We start from the raw sequence: 26,220 nt of genomic DNA on the forward strand, positions 1-26,220 counted from the left end.
AGTCACTGAGTGAAATGGTCACTAAACGAGATGCCCACATGAAAGCCACAATTCTGGCACTCCTGGTTGTAACCGTTAAGCAATCTTCTAGGTCATTTTAAGCAGATGGAACAAAAGAGCTGCCTGCTGAGTTCAGCTCCCCTCTGTTCTTTAGGATCTGAGCTCTGTTTCTACTGCCCCACTCAAGGAATTGCCCTCCCCATAGCAGGCAGCTCTTTTGCTTTAAAGAATTGCCTGCAGAATGGGTGGGGTGGGGTGGGGAGGATCATAGCTTCACGCAGAGCTCAGATTCCCTTGCACCAGGTAGCCATTTTGTTCTCAAATTGCCTGCTAGGAGGGAAGTGGCAACAGCTTGCAACCTTCCCTGATGGCTTCCTCATTGACTTTCTGGGGACTTCTCATTGACTTCTCCAGCAGAGAAGACTGCAAATGGGGATCACATAATTGCGTAGCATTTGGTAACCAGTCATAAATGTGAGCAGGTTCCCAAGCACCCAGGCTGCGATTATATGACCATGGGGGTGGTTTGACTTCCAGCTGCTGGAATTCCATGTTGTCTGAATGCATTTCAATTTGCTACATACAGTCCCTTTCAACCTGGAAATTGCCAGAAACCCTTGTTTCCAAAGAAAGAAAAATGCAATGGAGTATAATTAATATACTAGAAACTGGTTCCAAATCTACCTACAATTTTTCCTAGCAAGTTCCTTAAAAATTAAATAAGATGGGAGCAAGCGAACCTTACAGGAACTTCCAGGACAATTCCCAACACACTGAGCAGATAACTCCCATTTATGGTAGAGGAAGTGGTATCAAAAGTTGCTGAGATTCAAGGCTATCAACAGAGATGCATTCTCCATCGTTCTCAAAGTACAGTTCATCTATCAGGGTGATCAAAGCTATTCCTGCTAAATCCAAACATGACTGGAAGGAATCTAAATAATTTGAATCCCCTAAGAAATCCTGGAATTGTGACACAATTATCTTCTCCACCAATTTAATATGGAATATTAGCTTCCCCAATAGCTTCCAAAAACAGTTGCTTTTTAAGCAGTGGCTTCACTTCCTTTAAAATGGCACAAAACTCTGCCAGGGAAGCATGTTAATAATGTCAAAGATCAATGGCAGAATGACCCTTACAGGATTTTATAAGCCAAGTTGGGTGGTCTCTAACAACCAAATAGCTTCACAAACTATTTCAAGGGCCTCTGGTGGCTCAGCAGACTAAGCAGTCTGTTATTAACACAGCTGCTTGCAATTACTGCAAGTTCAAGTCCCACCAGGCCCAAGGTTGACTCAGCCTTCCATCCTTTATAAGGTAGGTAAAATGAGGACCCAGATTGTTGGGGGCAATAAAAGTTGACTTTGTATATAATATACAAATGGATGAAGACTATTGCTTAACACAGTGTAAGCCGCCCTCAGTCTTCGGAGAAGGGCGGGATATAAATGCAAATAAATAAATAAATAAATAAAAAACAAAAAACTGTTTCTCTGCCTTCCCCAAAAAACTGCTTTAGATTTACATTATCAAACTGAATGTAGGATGTAGTACAATTTTGTCCAAAGTGGAACTAAACTCAGCATGAATTTAAGCAGTAATATCTGAATAAATTGTTCAAAATAGACTTCATAGGGCATGAGAGATTTGCTAGGGCCAACAAGAGGCAAGTAATTTGCCCAATAGCCCTGGAGATTTTCTCTAGCTGGGAGGAAAAAAATCAAAGAGTCTTTTTCCTAATCAGAATAGGCACCTATCCTGGGTCTAGCACAGGGGTGAAATCCAGCAGGTTCTGGCAGGTTCTGGAGAACCGGTAGCAGAAATTTGGAGTAGTTCAGAGAACCGGCAAATACCACCTCTGGCTGGCCCCAGAGTGGGGTGGGAATGGAGATTTTGCAATATCCTTCTCCCAGGAGTGGGGATTTTGCAGTATCCTTCCCCTGCCACACCCACCAAGCCACACCACGCCCACAGAACCGGTAGTAAAAAAAATTGGATTTCACCACTGGTCTAGCACCTAACTCTAGACCTCTAACTTAGTCTACTCATATGCTTTCAGGCTCACAATTTTTCAGTTTAACATGGGTGTTAAGGGGGCTAACATGAGACAGTGGCAGGTAGGTATTGCTAAAAGGACAATATGACAAATGGAGAAGCCATCCCACAAAGTCTCCTGGAATCCAAATGGATGCATGAATCTCTGAATATGAACCAAACTGATTCGATAAATTTGCTGCACCCATCAGGCCTTTACCAGGTAATGATCAATACATGGTAAGGACAACATTTCCAAGATCCCATACTTATTAGTCTCTTTCAGGATGAAAGTTAAAGTAAGAGTATGGCCTATCTGTTTAATAAAATCCATGAAATCATGAAGGCTATATGATTTTGAGATAGCTTTGACCAAATCTGTCAAGATAGCCTTGATGTGAATGTTCAAGTCCTCCAAGACCAAAAGTCTTAGAATTTGAATGAATAATGAATAATGAATAATGAATGAATAATTTAATTTCTATACCGCCCTTCTCCTGAAGGACTCAGGGCGGTTTACAGCCAAGTAAAACACAATGAAAACGTTCAATATACAATTTAAAAACCAATTTAAAAAACCTATTCAATTTGGCCCATTAATTAAAATACATATTAAAACCATAAAAACCCCATTAAAATTACTAGTAAATTTCAATTTTATGCCAGTCCAATTTCCAGTGCTATTTTCAAGAGTTATGGATTCATTTAGGCAGCAGGCCAGCTATTTCACCAATAAAATCTATGTATTTGTTTGACAGTTCTTGGACTACATCTCTTCAGAAGGAGAGGAGATATGGAAAAAGAGACAGCGATCATAGAATCAAGAAATACCCCTTCCTTGACCATTAGTTTGGCACTACTCCTGTTCAGGGGTTCTCGTCTGGCAAGGACTCCATGATACACCCTTGATAGCAATAGCAGTAGCACTTATTATATACTGCTTCCTAGTGCCCTTTCTAAGTGGTTTACAGAGTCAGCCTATTGCCCTCAAAAATCTGGGTCATCATTTTATCCACCTCAGAAGGATGGAAGGCTGAGTTCAACCTTGAGCCGGTCAGGATCGAACTCCTGGCAATGGGCAGGGTTACCCTGCAATACTGCATTCAAATGTTACACTGCGCCACCACGGCTCTTAATATTGCCTTTCCCTATTATAAGATGCTAGATAAGATATAAGAAGTTAACACCTTTAGTATCTCCTCAGACATATCTTGGTAAAATAAAAGAGGCAGCAACAGGAGGTATTCTGAATGTAACTTTCCTTCTTGGATGCTTTTGCTTTATGATTTATGATTTATATTGATATATTGACCATCAATTGTGTTGTAAATGTTGTACCTTGATGAACGTATCTTTTCTTTTATGTACACTGAGAGCCTATGCACCAAGACAAATTCCTTGTGTGTCCAATCACACTTGGCCAATAAAAAATTCTATTCTATTCTATTCTATTCTATTCTATTCTATTCTATTCTATTCTATTCTATTCTTTTTCCCCCCTACAGTACGTCTGCACAAATGTGTAGAGGGGGGAAAGGCAATTAATTAATCACTGAAGGCCATGAAGAAAGAGCTGGAATGCTGATGATCAACCTGTACGGTGGCTAGAGGAGCAGTGGCAAGACTGGAGCTGGCAGCTTTGGTGAGACCTGAAGGCATTGAAAGCACTTAGCAGCCCATCTTTCAGAACGGTGTTGCTGAATTTGTTGACTTAAAAAAAAAAAAAACTCCAGTGGACCACACAAGGCTGTTTAGCAGGCTGCATGGAGCTCACGGACCATATGTTGCGCAGGCGTGCCCTACATAATTTAGATATGAGCAACAATGCCCCTGAAGAAAGCTGAGAAATGCGTATCTGGGTGCCAAAATTCTCCACCCACCACTAAAAAAAAAATCGGTATCACAAAAAGCTAGGATATAAAATGCACTGTTCCCCTCCCAAAAAGAGTTATGAGAAGTCAACAGAGAAAGAAATGAGGCCACAAAAAGAGTCATTTCTCTATCCTCAGCCCTGCTAATGATTTTAAACAATTTATGACATTTCTTCATTGTGGCAGCCCCCACATTATGGAACACTGCCCATCTGAATCTACAAACAGCCCCTGCCTTTTAATATTCTAAGGCTGTATTCTTTCAATGAGCCTTCAATCTCCAGTGGGGTCTTCGTACTCTACATGTAATATTTGGGTTTTATAATGATGCTTTTTTTAAAATTTTGTGTCTTACTGTAAGCTGCCCAAAGCATGCCTAGAAGTTAGGGTGGATTGTAAGCATGGCAAATTTATTTATTTATTTTTATTTTTATTTATTTTATTAAATTTTTATACCGCCCTTCTCCCGAAGGACTCAGGGCGGTGTACAGCCAGAATAAAATATAAAATATATACAATTAAAAGAAATTAAAATAAACTATTACTAAACGGCCGGTAATTTAAAAGATTTAAAAAATTTAAAATATTACTAAAACCCCAATTTAAAATCAACTATTTATGCCAGTCCTGCTTGAATGAATAAATATGTTTTTAGCTCACGACGAAAGGTCCGAAGATCAGGCACTTGACGTAAGCCAGGGGGGAGTTCGTTCCAGAGCGTCGGTGCTCCCACAGAGAAGGCCCTACTCCTGGGGGCCGCCAGCCGACATTGTTTGGCAGACGGCACCCTGAGAAGGCCCTCTCTGTGAGAGCGTACGGGTCGATGGGAGGCATAAGGTAACAGCAGGCGGTCTCGTAAGTACCCGGGTCCTAAGCCATGGAGCGCTTTAAAGGTGGTAACCAGGATCTTGAAGCGCACCCGAAAGACTACAGGAAGCCAGTGCAGACTACGGAGCAGTGGTGTTACATGGGAGCCACGAGCGGCTCCCATTACCACTCGCGCAGCTGCATTCTGGACTAACTGCAGCCTCCGGGTGCACCTCAAGGGCAGCCCCATGTAGAGAGCATTGCAATAATCCAGCCGAGACGTAACCAGAGCGTGAGTGACTGTGCATAAGGCCTCCCGGTCAAGGAAGGGACGCAACTGGCGAACCAAGCGAACTTGGTAAAAGGCCCTCCTGGTGACGGCCGCCAGATGTTCATCAAAGGACAGCCGACCATCCAGGAGGACGCCCAAGTTGCGAACCACCTCCTTTGGGGCCACTAACTCGCCCCCAACAGTCAGCTGCGGGAGCAGCTGACTGTACCGGGGTGCCAGCATCCACAGCCACTCCGTCTTGGAGGGATTGAGCTTGAGTCTGTTTCTCCCCATCCAGACCCGATTCTAAAATATTCCCACCCAATACAGGTGGTCCTCGATTTACAACAGTTCATTTAGAGACTGTTCAAAGTTACAGCGGCACTGAAAAAAAAAGGGACTTACAACCGGTTTTCACACTTACGACCATTGCAGCATCCCTATGATCACGTGATCAAAATTCAGACGTTTAGCAACTGGTTCACATTTATGATGGTGGCAGTGTCCTGTGATCAGCTGTTTTGCGACCTTTTGACAAGCAAAGTCAAATCCAGATTCACTTAACAACCGTGTTACTAACTTAACAAATGCAACGATTCACTTAACAACTGCAGCAAGGAAGGTCGTAAAATGGAGCAAATGTGTTTAACAAATGTTTCACTTAGCAACTTAGATTTTGGGCTCAATTGCAGTTGTCATTTTCTCCTTGTTTCTAGCTTGCTAACTGCTGACATTTCTGCTGCTTTCTTGTTCTTATTGAGGTACGATTGGCTCTCTCAGGCTTTGAAGAGGCAAGTTTTATTGTTGCTGGGGATGCATGGGCTTATCCCATGCTCTTATCCCATGCTCTGTCATCTTGCTTCCTGCAGCTATTGTGACCATCACTAAGAATAACCTCAATTCTTACGGAGTGGTTAATCCCAAATGGTGGATTTCAGTAGTGAAATCCAAATTCTTTTACTACTGGCTTTACTCGTGGCTTGGTAGGCGTGGCTTGGTGGGCATGGCAGGGGAAGGATGTTGCAAAATCTCCATTCCCTCCCCACTCCAGGGGGAAGGATGTTGCAAAATCTCCATTCCCACCACACTCTGGGGCTGGCCAGAGGTGGCATTTGCCGGTTCTCCGAACTACTCAAAATTTCCGCTACTGGTTCTCCAGAACCTGTCAGAACCTGCTAGATTTCACCCCTGAAATGAGCATTTCTAAATGCTTTCTCATGATCAAAAGAGAAGGAAACGGACTGTGAATCCAGGGAAGAAAATGGACTTGCCAACCTTTGAACATACTTGTGAGTTTAAACAATCCAAGTGTCCTCAGACTTGAAGATCCTTAAATATTTGCTCTTATAATAATCTTTCAGACAGTTAGATTTTAATGGAACATCTTTTATTTAATCAGCTGGGGAAAAGGCATAAGTGGCATTCTTTGACAAACAGTAAAAATCTGCAGCAGCTTAACAACTAATAACAAATTAAACTTTCCATGGATCATAATCTACTTCATGAAGAGCAGAGTCCTGTGAGAGAAGTAATATATTTAGACAGTTGTTGCTGGGGAGGGAGAATAAGAGAAAAGAAAACTGGAAGAGGAAAGGGGTGGGAGAAAGAATTGGTCCAGGTAGTGATCCAAAATAAGACCATAGTTTAGGGCTCTGATGAAGGGGCCTGTAATCCATGAAAGCTTATGCTTATATAAACATTTGTTGTTAAGATGCCAAAAGTCTAATGAAAAAAAATGCAAAGTAATTTAGATTGCCTCCAGTTAAGTTAAGACTTTCAACTCAACAGGATAAAATTAAAAAGGCCTTCTCAGAATTTTATACTGCTCTATATGCAAAAGATAAAATATCGAATAGGGACATTTATGATTATTTGAAAGATTATAAGGTTAATACTCTAACATTAGAACAGAGGGAGGAGTTGAATCGGCTGATAGCTACTGGAGAAATAGTGGAGGCAATTAAACAATTAAAAATGGGGAAAACCTCTGGTACAGATGGTCTTACGGCAAGTTATTATAAAAAATTACAGGATGAAATATTAGGCCCACTTAAAGAATTATTTAATCTGATACAACTAGGAGTGGGAATACCCCCGTCATGGAAAACATCTTTGATTTCACTGATATCAAAAGAAGAGCAAGATTGCTCTAAACCCGGTAACTACAGGCTGATTTCACTTTTAAATAATGATTATAAGATTTTTGTTAAAATAATAGCAAATAGATTAATGTTAATTTTACAACAAAGAATTCATACTGATCAATCTGGTTTTATAAAAGGGAGGCAGATGAGGAATAATGTTAGACAGATTATTAATATATTGGAATATTTGGAAAAGAAGAATACTTCAGCAGCACTTATTTTTTTGGATGCGGAAAAGGCCTTTGATCGATTGCATTGGGATTTTTTATTTAAATTAATAGAGAAAATGCAATTTGGAGATTGTTTTGTTAGAATAATTAAAGCGATTTATGGAGAGCAAACAGCTCAGATTATAATAAATGGTAGTTTGACAGAAGTTATTAAGATTGCGAAAGGAACGAGACAGGGATGTCCTTTATCACCACTATTGTTTGTTTTGACTCTGGAACCTTTATTAGATAAAATATGAGAATTAACGGAAATAGAGGGAATTAAAGTTAGACAATATGAGTACAAAGTTAGAGCTTTTGCAGACGATGTAGTGGTTACTTTAATAAATCCTATAAATTCAAGTAGATTTTTGTTGGAAGCAATTGATAAATATGGAAAGGTATCAGGATTTAAAATAAATCAGAATAAAACAAAAGTGATAATCAAAAATATGTCTATACAACAGAAACAAAAACTAGAGGAAATAACAGGATTTGAGGTGGTAAAAAAGGTTAAATACTTAGGGGTTTATATTAGCTCATCGAATAAGAAACTTTATAAGAATAATTATGACTTGTTATGGCAAAAAGTTCAGAATGATATGAGTGTCTGGAAAAATTGCAGTTGTCGTTATTGGGGAGGATTGCTATTAAAATGAATGTGTTACCTAGATTTTGTTTCTGTTCCAGATGATACCAATAATTAAGAAAGATAAAAATCTGGAGGATTGGCAGATTGGGATTAATAAATTTATATGGCAGGGTAAAAAGGCGAGGTTAAAATGAAAATAATACAGGACTCACGGGAAAGAGGTGGCTTAAAATGCCTAATTTTAAACTATATTATGAAGCAGTAGCCCTTTCAGTAATAAGTGACTGGTTTAATTTAACGGAGGAAAGAATTTTGAATATAGAAGGTTATGACTTGTTATATGGATGGCATGCGATTTATTTTATGAAAAAAGTGGATAGGGCTTTTAAGAATCATGTGTTGAGAAGTGCTCTTTATGGTCTGGAAAAATTGCAGTTGTCGTTATTGGGGAGGATTGCGGCTATTAAAATGAATGTGTTACCTAGATTTTGTTTCTGTTCCAGATGATACCAATAATTAAAAAAGATAAAAATTTGGAGGATTGGCAGATTGGGATTAATAAATTTATATGGCAGGGTAAAAAGGCGAGGGTTAAAATGAAAATAATACAGGACTCACGGGAAAGAGGTGGCTTAAAAATGCCTAATTTTAAACTATATTATGAAGCAGTAGCCCTTTCAGTAATAAGTGACTGGTTTAATTTAACGGAGGAAAGAATTTTGAATATAGAAGGTTATGACTTGTTATATGGATGGCATGCGTATTTATTTTATGAAAAAAGTGGATAGGGCTTTTAAGAATCATGTGTTGAGAAGTGCTCTTTATGGTCTGGAAAAATATTCTTATAAATTAGACTATAAGATTCCTATATGGGTGAGTCCCTAGACATGCAATAGAGAATATAAATATAGAACAGAAACAGGAAATGATTACTTATAAAGAACTTTTGTATGCTGAAGGAGGTAGATTGCAATTAAAATCATTACAGGTATTAAATGAAGAAGGGAGGAATTATACTTGGTTTCAATATGGGCAAATAAGTGCTAGATGGAAAGAAGATCAAAAAATTGGTATAATGCAAAGGAGGAAAATTTAATAAAGCAAATTAGAAATCAGACCCAGGAGCATATAAAGAGATTGTATAATGTGTTGCTTGAAATAGATTCGGAAAAGGATTTGGTAAAGGACTGTATGATAAAATGGGCACAGAATATTCAGGAACCAATAATGTTGGAAACATGGGAGAAAATCTGGGTTAGAAATGTTAAGTTTACACAAGCACAGAATTTAAGGAAAATTTTTATAAGATGTTTTATAGATGGCACTTAGATCCCAAAAAATTATCATGTATGTATCCTGATATCCAAGCGAAATGTTGGAGGTGTGATTGTGATGATGCTACATATTTTCATATTTGGTGGACTTGCAAGAAAATTAAGGCCTTTTGGATAAGAATTTGGTGGATTATTCAAAATGTACTGAAGAAGAAGATAAAGTTCCTGCCACAATTTTTCCTTTTGGGAATTATAACGGATTGTACAGGGATTGAGACTAAATTGATTCTGAATTTAATAACAGCAGCAAGACTGTTGATTGGACAATACTGGAAGAAAGAAGAGGTACCTACAATAGAAGAATGGATATTGAAAGTCATTAATTTGGCTGAGATGGCTAAAATCTCAGCTTTTTTAAAAGACAATACGCAGGAAAGATATTTAATTGAATGGAAAAAATGGATTGATTATTTACAAAATAGATATCAGATTAAGAAATATCAGACTGCCTTTGAATAATTAGGAAGTATTATTTTATGTAATGGGGAGTGGGTTGGGAGCTGAAAAGATTTGGATAAGGTTAATTGGATTAGAAGGGAAAAATTTTACTCTATGTTTGGTTTATGTATAACAATACCTTGTGATTGACCCGGGAAGCCGGGGGGGGGGGAGGGAGGGGGAAGGGGGTTTTCTGGGAGGGAGGGGGAAAAAGGGGGGGAAATGTTTTTGTTTTTTTAAAACTTTTTCAATAAAAAAAAAAGACTTTCAACTGTGGGTCCATTAACAAAAGGTAGGCTGGGATATATGACTTGTCAGGGCAACAGTGTCAGGCTGTAGTCAGGTTTTTAGGGAAGTTTTGATTGAAAACAAGCAGTTGCTATATAAAGAGAATTCCTGGATTTTATCACCTCTTCCAGCACTTGCCTTGAAAGGGCTCAACTCTCTAACTCAAGCTGTTTCTCCAGTGATGAATAGAACAATGTTTGCCATTATGGACAACTGCAGTATAACATTGGACAAGTCTTCAAAGGTAATCCAAATCAATTATTTTCCACCGTAGGAAATCTTTGCTGTAACAGCTCTGCTATACGGCTTTCATTTTTAGAGAGTTCCTGATTGCAGCTTGGCTCAATTTCTAAATGTGCTAGAGAGCAAGCCCTACTGAACGTAACGTATTTCCAGATAAACATGCAAAAGGTTGCATCATGAGTCAAAAGACCACACCAGCCTCCCAAGCTTTTCACTGAAATATTATTACGATTATTAATTTTAATTTTATACTGCTTTTCCTCCAGAAGAAGCCTCTAGCACTGGAGGAAAAAAGTAATAATATAAGTCATCTGAAATGAAACCATCAAGAATTGAAACCAACAATTCTAAAAGACAATTAAAATACAAAATTTAAAGGTGAATGGCGAAAATAAGGAACCCAAAAGACCATCAGGCATTCCAGTCCCAAAATAAAAGCAATAATCATTCTAGACATGTAAAGTAGGAAAGGGTCAAATCTATAAAAATGACTTGCCTGTGTTTTTTTCAGAATAGAATTTTTTATTGGCCAAGTGTGATTGGACACACTCAAGGAATTTGTCCTGGTGCATACGCTCTCAGTGTACATAAAAGAAAAGATACCTTCATCAAGAATCATAAGGTACAACACTTAATGATAGTTATAGGGTACAAATAAGCAATCAGGAAGCAATCAATATAAATATAAATCATTTCCTTGCTTACTGTGTATAAAATGCGTTTTTATTCTTATCTGTTAAACAGATAAACATTTTAACTGTCTCAAATGCATTTTAAAGTACCACCATTGAAATGCTACCTTGCTCAGCCGTGTAACTGGGATGAAAATGCTATTTTTCACCAATTCTTCCAGGATGTAAGCTAAGCAAAGCATTCTTAAGTGCAAGAAGCAGCAGCATTTCAAGGTTTATCCTGCTTTTCTGTCAAGCAGGAACGTAGCCTTGGAGGCAAACTAGTACTAATCTGAAATGAAAACAAACACGCCTTAGAGCCCTTCCTTGACATACATATTTGTTATGGCTCAAATTTTCATGCATTCCAGCTCCCCCTTCATAATTCTGCTTCTTTTGATGGTCACAAAGGCTGATGCTACACTGCAACACCACTTTTCCCTGCAATAATCTAACAATGCCATCTTCCTGGAAACGGATGAAAAGAGAAATTATTAGCTCAAATCCTTTTCAGACTATTTTTTTTTTTGGACTGGACATCAAAATAAGGGACTACAAAGCCCTGTATTTTTAAAGAATCCTCATGTACAGCTAGGTATTGGATTCTTGGTTTAACCAGGAAGTTCTTTTCCAGGTAGACTATAAGGAAAGGGTTGACCAATAATTAAGACAAGACAGCATAGGTCACTGGGAGAGCTCCTTTGCCCACAGAAGCTCCACATTTTGGGAAAGGGAAATAGTTGTGCATGCACATGTGTTTGTGTGCATGGAGAAAACCAGAAGTGGCTTCTGTAGCAGTTATTGAGCCTTGCAAACCACATGGCTGTTTTAAACAATTTAAAAAGAGGTGTGTTGATTCATGCTTGAACCCATATTCAGCAAAGAACGTCTTTCAAGGACTTGCCCACCCCTGAAAGCTAATGAGTGAGCCAAAGAGAAGAAAAGTAGAAAATGTCTTCCTTCTGGTTTAATCTTTTCTACAAGGACAGGATAGGAGTTGAGAATATTTGCAATAGCACTTTTTTTTTTCAACTGAACTGAGTTGACAGACTGAAGGACTCACTAGCACAGTGGTTCTCAACCTTTATAGTGCTGCGACCCCTTTAATACAATTCCCCACGATGTGGCGACCCCAACCATAAAATTATTTTCATTTTGAATTTATCGCACCTGAAGCCGTATTGGCTAGCGATCTGAACTGCTTGCGATTGCCTTGAGGACGGAGGCATTAAAGCGGAGACTCCTCCCCTATTAAGTTTATCGCGCCTGAAGCCAGATTAGGCTAGCGATTGGGAGTGATTGCAGTTGGCTTGAGAGGGAGACATCAGAGCAAAGATTTCTCTCTTTTTTAATTCATCGCACCTGAAGCCGAATTCGGCTAGCAATTTGAAGAGCCTGCAGCTGGCTTGTGGAGTCAACCATTGGAGCGCGATTCTTCGACTCACAAGTATACTTCCCATATTTCCGATGGTCTTAGGTGACCCCTGGCAAATCGTCATTCGACCTCCAACAGGGTCGCGACCCACAAGTTGAGAACCGCTGCACTAGCAGGAGCCAAGAAGGTCAGAGAGCTGGAACTCTACACCACATCCCAGAAGCAAGTTTTCTGGATTTGGTTAGGCCCAGTTCTTAACATCTCTCAATGCAGCCTCAACTCCAGCCACTAACTTCAGTTCTCTGCAAGCGTTACATCTTCCCTATGCATTCCCTTTTTTCCCTATGCATTCCATTCTTCACAAGAAAAGTCCTCCACTCCTCTGCTCGCAATAAAATACCTTATGCCACCAGATTCCAAATTTTGGGCTTAGACAATTTAGGACTATGCCGACTTCAGTCTGACCTAAGCATAGTACATAAAATTATCTGCCACAATGTCCTAACTGTCAATGACTACTTCAGGTTCAACCACAATACATGACCAAATAATAGATACAAACTCAAGGTAAACTGCTCCAAACTCGATTGCAGAAAATACGACTTCAGCAACAGAGTGGTCAATGCCTGGAATGCACCACCTTACTCTGTAGTTTCTTCCCCAAACCCCCAAAACTTTAAGCTTAAACTGTCTACTGTTGACCTCACCCCATTCCTAAGAAGTCTGTAAGGGGCGTGCATAAGTGCACCCGCATGCCTACCGTCCCTGTCCTAATATTCCTTTTTTACTTACTCTTTTCATGTATCCAAATTATGTTTATACTTTTACCTGTTATCTTATATATGATTGACAAATAAATAAATATAAAATATCTCACATCTGCCATCAATGCGGAAACAGTGGCTCTGGGCCCTTCTGTGATTCCACACAGGAACAAAGAACATGATTTTTAAATAGGGACTACTTTCCCCTGATTTTATTTAGCATCCCGTTGTTCAGAAACACTAGCTAATGCTTCAGATCAAACAACAGCCAAGATGCAAAGATACTGCATTTCCCAAATCAGTAACCAGTAAAAAAGTCAAAAAAGGAGACTGAGAAGGTAGGGTGCCCCCAAATCCCAGCCCTTCACCCCAAATACATGCATTTCAATGCATTACTGCAACTACTATTCCCTTTTCCACCCCTAAACTCTCAATTGGTATATAAGTGTTGAGGGGAGGCCAATATCAACTCTCCCAAGGGAGAAGAACTGTCGTAATGTGGAGAGCGAAGAGATGAACTTGAAGACACAAGGCAAAAATAAACTTTTGGTCCCTGACATAGAGGGAGAATGAGAAAGAAACTTAGGCTGACATCTCCCTAATTCACTAGACTAATTCACTGTCTCTGCTTGTTTTTTTCAAGGTAATCTCTTTACTTCTCTACATTTAGGAAGTATCAGTTGCCAACGTTTATACAAGGTATTAATACTATGCAGAGAGGGAACCTCTTGTACACTGGATACTATTGTGCTACCTTTCCCATTATTCTTGATTACTATTCCAATTTGTTATGGCTAATTCATAGATTTTCCCAGCTCTGGTTGAATATTTCCTAGTTTATTAGAATTGTTCATCTTAGAATGGGTTTACCTATTAGATAGATAGCTTTATCGATTAGCCTAAAGGCCATATCAAAGCACATATCACCAATAAAATCCTATTCAACACATATCACCAATAAAATCCTATACAAACAACTTAAAATAAGAGTACGGTAAAATACAATAGTTATAAGATAAGATACAATATAATTTAATACATAAATATGTAAAATAGAATAAAATGACATAAAATTATATTTCGGTGACACCCTTACAATAGGATTACAATAGGATAACAATTAGTTATCACCACCAACAGCAAAATCCTGTTAATTGGGCATGCATTTCTTTATTCTCCTGAAAAAGATTACTATAGACAACATATCCCAAAGCATGTGTCTATTCTTTTCAAACTAGAGATTCAAGGACCATAGTCTTTAATGTTCCTGCCATCCATTTGCTATTCTACATTCAATTTCCAATTCAATTTTCTATATTGAATATATATTATATATTGAATACTCTATTGAATTTTCTATTCTAAATGGAAAGCCATTTAGCTGGAATGGTATAGGGCCTGAGTAGAAGGTTAGACTGGAAGATCTCCAAGGTGCCTTCCAACCCTATTATTCTATTCTCCTAAAAACACAGCTTAAATAGAACATAGGCATAATCCTGTATGCTAATTGGGTAACCCTAAATGTTCTGGACTACACAACTCTCACAATCCAAAATCTTTGGAGAGTATTAGACTGCCTCTGTACTAACCCACTGGAATAGTTACTCACTAGCTCCCTACTCACTATATTTCTATATATAGAAACATTCTATATTTCAAACAATGAAAGATGAGGAAATCAACATATGTGATCTTAAGGAGAGCTTAAGTTGAACAACAACAACAAAAAAAAGGAGCTGTAGCACTTTCCTGCCATCCGCCACTGCATCTAAAATGGCCCCATAACCATTTAGTGAGGCAGACCTCCATGGCTATGATTCAATTACTGCACAAGGCAAGAGAAACTGGAAACTTCTGAAAATTTGGGATTTTAATGCCAGAGGAAGTTCAGTAAGAGAACCATACCAGGGGTAAAATCCAGCAGGTTGACAGGTTCTGGAGAACCGATCGCAGAAATTTTGAGTAGTTCGGAGAACAGGCAAATACCACCTGTGGCTGACCCCAGAGTGGGGTGGGAATGGAGATTTTCCAATATCCTTCCCCCAGGAGTGGGGAGGGAATGGAGATTTGCAGTATCCTTTTCCTGCCACGCCCACCAAACCACACCCACAGAACCGGTAGTAAAAAAATTGAATTTCACCACTGCACCATACTTTCTCTACATAGCTTGGACAATGGACGATGCCAAGAGGCATTCCTAGGATTTCCCAACTTGCTTCATTTCGATTCTCTGCTCTGCTCTGCTCTGCTCTGCTCTGCTCTGTTGTACACGAAGGCCCTCTCCTTTCGCGAAATTCACACACCAAGCTTGAAGTGGGGTCTTCCACAGAGACAATCTCAAAGGCTTCACGTGCTGAAAGACTTTCTGAGCGGGCCTTATTATTTACCCCCCCTGGGGCTCCTGAAGCACCACTTTCACTAGGAAAGCTAGAAGCTCAACCATTCCTTGCTCCGCTTTCTAACAAGCCACAAAGCCAAGCAGTAGGACAGCTACAATCTCAGGCTGCCTGCGTTCAAAGGCAGTTTGCAGCAGCGCCTTCTCGGGTGCACCAAGCTGGGAGACGCCAGGTGGTAATGTAACTACATCTTGTCATGACATCTAATGAGCAGAAACCCCATGTTCAGCAGATAACAGCTCAAAATAATACCTGTACCATAAATAGCTGCCCTGGTCATGGTGTTTGACCCTAGTAAACTCAGGACAGATCTAAGGACTTTTCCTTTTGTTTACTTTCCTAGATTGAAGAGGGGAGAGAGAGAGAGATGCTTTTGGCTGGATGTAGGTTTCTCTGTTATGTAACTGCATGTTTCTCTCTCCCAGCCCGCTCAAAAAAATAATAATAAAAAATCCTTGCTCAGCCTAACACTGTATATATGTCAGAGAATAGGTTAAACCTTGAATCTTACTCCCTAGCATCACAGTGTTCTTGTACTTGGGTATTTTATTGCTTGACAGACCACTGGGCTGCAAAAGGGTCGTTTTGCTTCTTTGCGGATTGAGAACCCAGCCACAGATACACAATTCACTGCAATCAGCCTTTGATCTGCAGCAATAAACAAAAGCCCCCCTCCCCTACTTTTTCCAGTTATATGCACTCTCGTTGCACAAATTCCAGATACAGAGAGTTTCTTCTTTCCACATTCTGCACAACACAGCCTCTTCCTTTCTCCTCTCCCTGCAACAGCCTTGAGAATTCGTACGTGCCTATTCCCAATCTCTCCCATGTGAACAGAAAAACACCCTCTGATGTTTCTCTCAAAACAATAACTCGCAACATTGCATGCTTGGAGCCTGAGAACCCCGTTTTTGCCCCTGCAACCTCTCTCTGACGATTGCCGTCAGAAGCTGAAAACACGAAACTCTTTCCGTTCTAGAGTAGGAAACTGATCACTAACAATAAATGAATGTAATAAGCATGTGTCTTATTAAAACCAAGCAAACGCCCCTCAAAACCTAAATCCAATTAAATCAATCCTTATTATGGTCATGCATCAGTATAACCCTCAAAACCTAATTTCACCCAGTCTCCCGCCTTTGTAGCCCTGAACTCTGTTCCAAATGTGAGGTATGTTCCCCAGATAAGATTCCTTCAAAAGTTACATTTTCTGCATAACTTTATGAAAATAAAACTTTGGAAGCAAGAGAGGCAGCTTTTAGGGCAACTTAGGGCAGCTTTTTAAAAAAGAAAGATAAAACAAAAGTATTTATCTCAGGGATTAGATCTAGCTTGGAAGTGGAATCAGATCTTCTGGGCGACATGACATTTCTAAGGGAAAGGGCATTAGTTTAATTCCCAGTTAAGAAGGAGTTATGTTCCAAACCTCTGACGCTTTCTTTGTATATATCCTGTGTGTATCAGCATGTACATTTTATTTCCAATGTACATTCTGTTTCCTAAAGTGTTTAAAATTGTCAATGACATGTAAGATATTTTAATACACAGGGCTGGGAATTGCTGATTCCATGAAGAATCTTGCCCTCTTGCATGTCTTGACTGTTCTGAGGTGGCCTTCTGGATGAAAAATGCCAAGTTCGGAGCAGAGACTTCTGCAGAGATGCACTATATGTCTTCCCTTGTCAGCAAGAATTCCAGTTCATGTCATGTCAAGAACAAAAAAAGGGATCCAGACAAGCAGCAAAAGAACTGTCGGCACAGCACTGACTGAGTGGAGGAAGATAAGGCCGTGGATCGTGCAAGGACAGAATAAGCGGTTTTCAGAACTCAGAGCATCCTTTAATTTCTCATGACACATCATGTGGTCTTTTATAACTGAGGGAAGACTCAGAGATCCAGAGAATACATTTAGTCCCAACTGGAAATATAGGAGTGGAAGCCAAGACTCCTGGTTTGTTTCTCAAATGTGACATCTCTTTATTGGAAGTGCGGGCAAGATTGGAGCCAGATCATAAAAGTTGTTTCGGTTCTGGGAGATGAAAAGTTTTTACCAAATTTTCTGTTCACAAGGTGGACTATGCTATGGAAAATGACCCTTATGCCGTATTCCTCCACTTTTCTAACTTTTTCTAGCTACTAAATGAAAGGGACAGGGTGGCAGGGAGCCAGGCTTCTACTCAGTTGCCATCCCTGGATTTAGACAGTTCTGTCTTCTTTCTCCCTCTGTTACTTGGCTAAAATATTTTGAGTCTGAGCAAATTGCAAAGCATTGAGGATGCCAAGATAGAGAGAAACCGAGAAACAGAGGGGGAGGGATGCACATCAATGAAGAATAGTGACAGGCAAGCCAGCTACCTAGTGAAAGGATGATATGAAACATAGAGTATGATACATATAATTTGCACAATATCTCCAGAGATAGGAATGGGAGGATGGCATAAGGTTGTTACATTTGTAGATGTCCAATGGAGCTGCATGTCTGTGGTCTGAAAAACAGGTGAGTTGATCAGCTGACAGAGTGGAAGATACACTTCATGGTATAGAGTTCAGTACAGAAAGCATACTCTGAAGGATGGAAGAATAGTACAAAGAAACTGTACCCAATTTAGCATCCTCCAAATGTTTTAGATTAGGACACTAGACATCTTAATCTTAAAAAGTTCAGCAAGACTGGCCTAAACCCATAACGGGGATTGATTACTACAGTCTAGGGCAGGGGTGTCCAAACTACGGCCCGCGGGCCAACTGCGGCCCGCGGGTCAGTTTTTTTTGGCCCGCAGCAAATTCTTGAAGTATAATTTAAAATGGCCCTTTTCGCGCTGCGAGGCTCGCGGCTCCTCCCCATGGGCGGGGAATAATGAAGGGAGGGGGCAGAGGAGGCGGCGAGCGGGAAAGAGGCTGCTGGCTGTGCCACCACACACCTTCCTCGGGCCGCCATCGAGAAACAGGTGAGGAGGGGTTCTGTCCTCGCCTTCCTCGGGTGGGAATAACGAAGGGAGGGGGGGGGCGGCAGCAAGCGCGAAAGAGGCTGCTGGCTGTGCCCGGCCCAGCAGCTCTGTCCTCGGCTTCCTCGGGTGAGAATAACGAAGGGGGAGGCAGCAAGCGAAGAGGCTGCTGGCGTGCCCGGCCCAGCAGCTCTGTCCTCGCCTTCCTCGGGTGAGAATAACGAAGGGGGCGGCAGCAGCGAAGAGGCTGCTGGCCGTGCCCGGCCCAGCAGCTCTGTCCTCGCCTTCCTCGGGTGGGAATAACGGCGAGGGGGGCGGCAGCAAGCGCGAAAGAGGCTGCTGGCCGTGCCCGGCCCAGCAGCTCTGTCCTCGCCTTCCTCGGGTGAGAATAACGAAGGGAGGCGGCAGCAGCGCGAAGAGGCTGCTGGCGTGCCCGGCCCAGCAGCTCTGTCCTCGCCTCGGGTGAGAATAACGGCGGGGAGGCGGCAGCAGCGAAGAGGCTGCTGGCGTGCCCGGCCCAGCAGCTCTGTCCCCGCCTTCCTCGGGTGGGAATAACGAAGGGAGGCGGCGGCAGCAGCGAAGAGGCTGCTGGCCGTGCCCGGCCCAGCAGCTCTGTCCGCCTTCCTCGGGTGAGAATAACGAAGGGAGGCGGCAGCAAGCGCGAAGAGGCTGCTGGCCGTGCCCGGCCCAGCAGCTCTGTCCTCGCCTTCCTCGGGTGGGAATAACGAGGGGAGGCGGCAGCAAGCGCGAAGAGGCTGCTGGCGTGCCCGGCCAGCAGCTCTGTCCTCGCTTCCTCGGGTGGGAATAACGAAGGGAGGCGGCAGCAAGCGCGAAGAGGCTGCTGGCGTGCCCGGCCCAGCAGCTCTGTCCTCGCCTTCCTCGGGTGGAATAACGGCGAGGGGGAGGCGGCAGCAAGCGCGAAAGAGGCTGCTGGCCGTGCCCGGCCCAGCAGCTCTGTCCTCGCCTTCCTCGGGTGAGAATAACGAAGGGAGGCGGCAGCAAGCGCGAAGAGGCTGCTGGCGTGCCCGGCCCAGCAGCTCTGTCCTCGGCTTCCTCGGGTGAGAATAACGAAGGGAGGGGGGGGCGGCAGCAAGCGCGAAAGAGGCTGCTGGCCGTGCCCGGCCCAGCAGCTCTGTCCTCGGCTTCCTCGGGTGAGAATAACGAAGGGGGGGGGGGGGGCGGCAGCAAGCGCGAAAGAGGCTGCTGGCCGTGCCCGGCCCAGCAGCTCTGTCCTCGCCTTCCTCGGGTGGGAATAACGAAGGGAGGGGGGGGGGGGCGGCAGCAAGCGCGAAAGAGGCTGGTGGGCGTGCCCGGCCCAGCAGCTCGGTCCCCGCCTCGGGTGGGAATAACGGCGAGGGGGGCGGCAGCAAGCGCGAAAGAGGCTGCTGGCCGTGCCCGGCCCAGCAGCTCTGTCCTCGGCTTCCTCGGGTGAGAATAACGAAGGGAGGGGGGGGGCGGCAGCAAGCGCGAAAGAGGCAGCAAGCGCGAAAGCAGCGCGTCACCAAAAGGAGAGACCCGACAGTCTTTTAATCCGGTGTAAAATTGGAGGCTTGGGTGGAATTTTAAATCAAAGGAATGCATTGATCAAACCAATATGCAATTCGGGGGGAAAAATCCTGCTGGGCGTGTTGCACGAACTGGACACATCAATCCACGCGCCTTGGTTGCACTGAAGTAAATTCCGCGCAAATCCCGAGTTAAAAGCTCGGAGGGTTAACAGCGCCTGCCGTCTAGACAGGGGAAAAAGGGAGCGCGCTCCATTTCTAAGGGTGGGTGGGAAATGAGCGGACTGCTAGGCGGCGCAAGAAGAAATCTCAGGAATAAAATGCAAAACCCAAACCCGAGCCAAAGTCTTTCCAGGGTTTGAAAACCTGGGCAAGGCGGATTTTCTGGCTTCTGCAGAAGCGGGAACCAGGAGTCTGCCGGGGAAGGATCCGCCGAGTATCTTCCGGGTTTTCTCCAGTTTCAAAGAAACCCTCTTTTCCCCCCGGCGCGCTTCTTCCAATCTGCAGGGCTCGAATCGCCAGCCTGGGGGCTGATCGCCGCCTTGCTGCTCTCTTCCGGCTGCCCCACCTGCTCTCCTCTGGCAGCAACCAAGGCCCGACTCCTCCGGCCCGGAGACTGCGGGCTCTGCCTCCCTTCCCGGCGCCTCTTCTTCCTCCTCCTCTTGCTTTTACCGCACCATGCTACCGCTGCAGCCCTTGACGAGCTTGACCGACGGGCGGAGCGGATCCGCCAGTCTTGCCTCCTCCCTCCTTGTGTCCCGGGGAAGGAAGGATCCAGTTTGCTATGGCGCTGTGCGGTTTCTATGGCTACCCTCCGATACTGGAGCCGCCGCCGCCGCCGCCTCTTGCCAAGACAAACCACTCGGCGGCGCCTGCAGCCACCACTTTTCACCCTAAATCCCTCCATGGGCTGATCCTGCAGGAGCCATAAGCATCCTCTCCTGTACCTCTTCCTTCTCCCGGTCTGGAGAGAAAACAAAAGTATCCAGGTGGGCCTCGATGGGAGAATTGCAATTATCTTGAAAAGGAATAGCGGACTAGGGACACCCCGAGGGGTATCTTAATTTTGGATAAACTTCTTTCTTTTGGATGCTTCTGGGTGGAAATTCCTGGGAGAACACCAGACCCCAAAGAGTGAAGCTCATACCCTGGGAGTCCATGAGGTTACTCGACAGATGCTCAGAGGTATTGGGTTTTTTCCCCCCTTTATACAGATTCTGTATAAAGTCAGCACCCTCCCCCCCACCCTCCCACAGAATGTAGTATTTTGGGGGATATTAAAAACAAATAGAATTAGAATAGAATAGAATAGAATTGAATTGAATTGAATTGAATTCTTTATTGGCCAGGTGTGATTGGACACACAAACTCGGTAACTTTAAAGTAGGTGGACTTCAGCTCCCAGAATTCCCCAGCTATCAATGGTACTCATCAAGAAAATTGAATTGCATGTTGTTATGTTACTACAAACTGAATGTGACTCAGCCATATAACATGATGCCCAGAGTTGCATTATCACAGAGATGGAAGGCATATAAATTCAATAAATAATGGCTGCGATATAAATAATGCAAATGTATTTTATCTTGCATTATCAGAAATAGGTCTTTTTTCTGCATTAATCATTCTTTACTTTCAGTACAGGGTCCAATTTTGAGTACCACAAATATGGATTGAGACCAATTTAGATACATTTGGAGAGAAGCAACAGGGATGATCGAGAGTCTAGAACAGGGGTGTCCAAACTTGGTCTCTTTGAGACTTGTGGACTTCAGTTCCCAGAGTTCCTCAGCCAGCTTTGCTGGCTGAGGACTCTGGGAGTTGAAGTCCACAAGTCTTAAGGACCAAGTTTGAGACACCCCTGGCCAAGATGAATGAATATGAAACATTTTCCCCCCTTAATTGAAGATGATATCCACATATTGTTGCTTTTTAGTAGACTGACTGTATCCATCTGTATTGTAATGTCCCAGGTTTTCAGGCCTCTGATATAGTCTATTTACCACGAGTCACCAGAAATGGCAGCAATCAAGAAACGCAAGATAGCAAGTGAGTGTAGAAGATTTCAAACACGGTGGGAAAATGAATATTTCTTTAAAGAAATCAACGGAAAGTGTGTCTGTTTGATTTGCAATGAAGATGTTGCCGTGATGAAAGAGTATAATGTCCATCGGCACTATGAGACCAAGCATCAGAGCTACGCATCGTACACAGGTGCCAAACGAGCAGAGAAATTCAAGCAAATGGCAGCTAGCCTGCAAGCTCAACAACAGTTTTTATTTCGTGCTAACAAAATACAGGAAAACGCCACAGCAGCAAGCTATGAAGTCGCAAAACTTATTGCCCAGCATGGCAAACCGTTCTCAGACGGTGATTTCATAAAGCAGTGCCTCATCAAAGTCACAGAAGTAATGTGCCCGGAAAAAGTGCAGGATTTCAACAACGTGACCTTATCCAGAAATACAGTGGTGCGGAGAATCGAGGACTTGTCAGCTAACCTGAAACTTCAGCTGAGAGAGAAAGCTTGTGCTTTTGATTTTTACTCGATAGCATGCGATGAGAGCACAGACGCCACAGACACCGCACAGCTTTTAATTTTTTTGCGGGGAGTCGATGATAATTTTTGCTGTACGGAGGAGCTGCTTGATATGATGAGCCTAAAAGGCACAACGACAGGTGGAAATATTTTTGACGCTGTGTCAGAGGCAATTGAAAAGATGGGGCTTAAATGGGACAAGCTCTGTGGAGTAACAACGGATGGAGCTCCGGCCATGACGGGTGAGCGCAAAGGAATGGCATCCATGGTGTGCGTCAAGGTAAAAGAGAGCGGAGGTGAGGCTGTTAGGATGCACTGTATAATCCACCAAGAAGCACTGTGTGCCAAGACTGTGCAGCTGGGCGATGTGATGAACACTGTTGTAAAAACTGTCAACATAATTCGAGCTAGAGGACTGTACCACAGGGAATTTCAAGCTTTCTTATCTGACATGGATGCTGAATACGGGGATGTACTCTACCACTCTGATGTGCGCTGGCTCAGCCGTGGCTCTGTTCTGCAGCGGTTTTATTCGCTGAGATCAGAAATTGACAATTTTTTGAAAGAGAAGGACCGACCTCTTCATGAACTGAGTGACCCTCTGTGGCTGGCAGACCTGGCATTTTTAGTTGATCTTACTCATCATCTGAATACACTGAACAAGAACCTACAAGGCAAAGAACAGCTGGTATCACACCTGTATGCGCACATGAAAGCCTTCTGTGTAAAGCTCCGCCTGTTTGAGACACAACTACGAAGCTTTAATGCTGTACACTTCCCTGCGCTGTCTGAAATCAAGTCTGCTTTTCCAAAGGCAGACCTTTCTGCTAAAAAGGAGAAATATGTTTCTATAATTACATCTCTCGTGACAGAATTCAACCAGCGTTTTCAAGATTTTTCTGTCATTGAAAAACAAATCAAGCTGTTCTCGACCCCCTTCCTGGTGGATGCAGAAGAAGTGGAGGAGAGTCTGCAGTTAGAACTGATTGAAATGCAATGTGATGATTCTCTGAAGAGTCAACATCAGCTTCTCTCCCTCCCTGACTTCTATCAGAATTTGGATCATGCCAAGTTTCCTCTGATGAGACGCCATGCAGAAAGAATGATGAGCCTGTTCGGCTCAACATACATATGTGAACAAACATTTTCTCTGTTAAATCAGAACAAAAGCAGACTGAGATCCAGAATGACTGATAGCCATCTCTGTGAAGTCCTTCGTGTCTCAACCACCAAACTTTCTCCTGACATCCCAGCCATCCTTCAATCCAAAGGACAGCATCACTGCTCCCACTGAGAGCAATGTTCTTCACATTATAGGCGAGTTAGAAATACACACAGTAATCATGTGTCAATATGTTACCTCTTGTGTGTGGCCCGGGCCACACATGAATTTACTAGGCTTATATACTGTTTGTTGTCCAGTTGTGAAGCAGTTGTGAAATGAGTGATATGGTTGTTAAAAATGCCTACAATCGAAGAATGGACAAAACAAAACAACAAATGGACACTCAAAGTATCAAATCTGGCAGAGATGACAAAAATCTCCGCTTACTTGAAAGACTATATACTAGAATATATTTTAGAATGGAAAATGTGGATTGATTATATTTAAAATAAGTATCAGATAAAAAAAAATATCGAATAGCATATGAGTAAATTTAGGAAATATTTTGTATTAGATATATTTTTGAAGGAGAGGGGAATTGAGAGTGTGACTAAGTGTGGTGTGACTAAAGATTATAATTTAGGAATTATTTTGGATTATGATTGTTAGTTTTGATACCCTGCATTTTGTTCTGGGAAGTCGGGGTGGGGGGTGGGGGGTAAGGGGGAGGGGAATTGGGGGGGGGTTTGGTAGAGATGGAGTGATGGTTAATGTACAGGGATTATTGAAGAAATATAATTAATGTAGGGTCGGGTCTGCATAGTTACCATTTTAGAACGGTGGGGAGGGAGAAAAGAGAGAGTAGGAGGTAGGAAAGAGGAGAAGAGGAAGGAAGAGGGATAGTAGAGGGAGAAGGAAGGTGTAGGGTGGAGGGAGGAGTGGATGTAGATAAGAGAAGGAGAGGAAGGTTTGGAAAGTAAAAGAAGGTAGAAGAGGGAGTGTTAAAAAGGGTGGTGGTGACTGGGCAAGCCCGACTAATTGTATATAACTGTACATTGGATGAATTATTTGATATGATTGTAAAAATAAAACTTTTTATAAAAAAAAAAAAAAATGCTGCAATGGGCATAAATGTGAGGATGGTCATAAGTGTGAGGACTGGTCAAAAATTACTTTTTTTAGCCCTCTGAGTAGTTTCTATGCCCATAGCCACATCCACTCAGTCACATGAGCAGTTAGCCACGCCCACCAGTCACATGACCACCAAGCCACACCCCAAAATAAGCCACGCCCATTCCCCCCCCCCCCCCCCCGTGGCCCGGGCCTTTGCTTATTTTTCTGTATTTGGCCCTCACTCAAAAAAGTTTGGACACCCCTGGTCTAGGGCCTATAGATTAATTCTACCCAAGGATTATCAGCTGTCTAGCACAGTTCCTACAAAGATTATTTTAATGGTTCTCACACACATGAACTCCAATATATTTTTTAACCGGACTGGAATCTACGGAATGAAAAACAGAACACAAAATTTAGAAAATGCTAAAAGTAGATGCTGAAGCCAGCACAACAGGTCTAATGTCAACTCAGGTCAGAGAAATTCAGCGTGTGTATCCCAAACGCTCTTTGTGTAATAAAACTCAAGCTTTTGCTGTCAAAGCTCCAGCACAGCAGCTGGTAACCGGGGAGGCAAGGGGGGGGGGAAATATAGTGTTGAACTTCCAGTACCTGACCCGATGATACCAAACGCAGCAGAGAGGTTTGTTACAGTACTCCTCACATTTCAATCTCTCTAACAACGTGGTTCTTCCAAGGGACTGTGAAGGAGCACAAAACCCATTATGAAACCAAAATCAGCAACAATTCTAAAGCAGCAGCAGAGAGAGAGAGAGAGAGAGAGAGAGAGAGGAGGCCCCAAGTTTCAGGAAAGGATAAAGAGGAGAATCTGATTAGTTAAAGACCCTTGGCTGCCACTCTTAAGAAAGACTCTGATAGAACAGCAGGTAGACCATTCAAATAACCAAGTGGGGCGCCTGTCCCTTGCTCCTCCAGAGCTGGGGAAAACAGATTAGGAACTGTTGCTGGATTTAATCCAGAAATCCCTTTCTAACTAAAAAAAAAAAAAAGATAGGATAGGATAGTTCCACTGAGCATTTCCAGGGCTAATTCCAGACTTGGGGGGCAGAAAGACTCTCAGGGTAAACAGGTGAGGGAAAAACAAGCGCTGCCAACCTCTCTTGTCTCATTATTATAATTACCGGTTCATGCCTCCCATTTGATAAAGCTGTGGTCCCAAATGGATTAAAGAGGAAGGGAGAAAAGGGAAGCAGGAGCAGAGAGGTGGTTGCCTGCGAAGCAGGGGAGCGAAACTACCCCCGAAGTAAACAAGACTGTCTCGCATGGTTGTTACAGGAACCAGATCCAGGGTGGTTAACTCAGCAAAACTAGCCGCGCGTGGGACTAAAGGAAGCGGGAGTGGGTGGGGTGGGGGTGGTGGAGAGGAATTGGGGAGGGGTGGCGGCGGCAGCAGCACATCTGCTACCTTACCCTACCTCTTTCAAAATGCAAACCTCGCCCCTCCCAACCTGCAGCCCAACCCGTTTAATCCGGATCAGCAGAGCGCGCTCCTCTTACCCCGTGCAGCTTCAGTACGCTGCCCAGACCGGCTGAGCCCCAGCCGGCGCATCCCGGCAG

At 42.9% G+C, this 26,220-nt stretch overlaps 1 protein-coding gene across 8 annotated transcripts in view; it reads right to left on the minus strand.

Moving 5' to 3' along the window:
- ZNF385A (zinc finger protein 385A) overlaps positions 1 to 26,220 on the minus strand; it is a 199,671-nt gene that overhangs the window by 80,557 nt on the left and 92,894 nt on the right. Inside the window, exons 1-2 of one of the 8 annotated variants that reach the window (XM_058173823.1) lie at positions 26,161 to 26,178; positions 25,255 to 25,343 (exon numbers count right to left, since the gene is read on the minus strand). The exons of the other annotated variants lie outside the window; for them this stretch is intronic. The gene's annotated coding sequence lies outside the window, so the exon portion shown is untranslated. Of the gene's footprint in view, positions 1 to 25,254; positions 25,344 to 26,160; positions 26,179 to 26,220 lie in introns of those variants that run through there. 8 annotated transcript variants of the gene reach the window in all.

The sequence above is a fragment of the Ahaetulla prasina genome, chromosome 2 (assembly GCF_028640845.1).
Source record: "Ahaetulla prasina isolate Xishuangbanna chromosome 2, ASM2864084v1, whole genome shotgun sequence".
In the NCBI taxonomy this organism is placed as follows: Eukaryota; Metazoa; Chordata; class Lepidosauria; order Squamata; family Colubridae; genus Ahaetulla; species Ahaetulla prasina.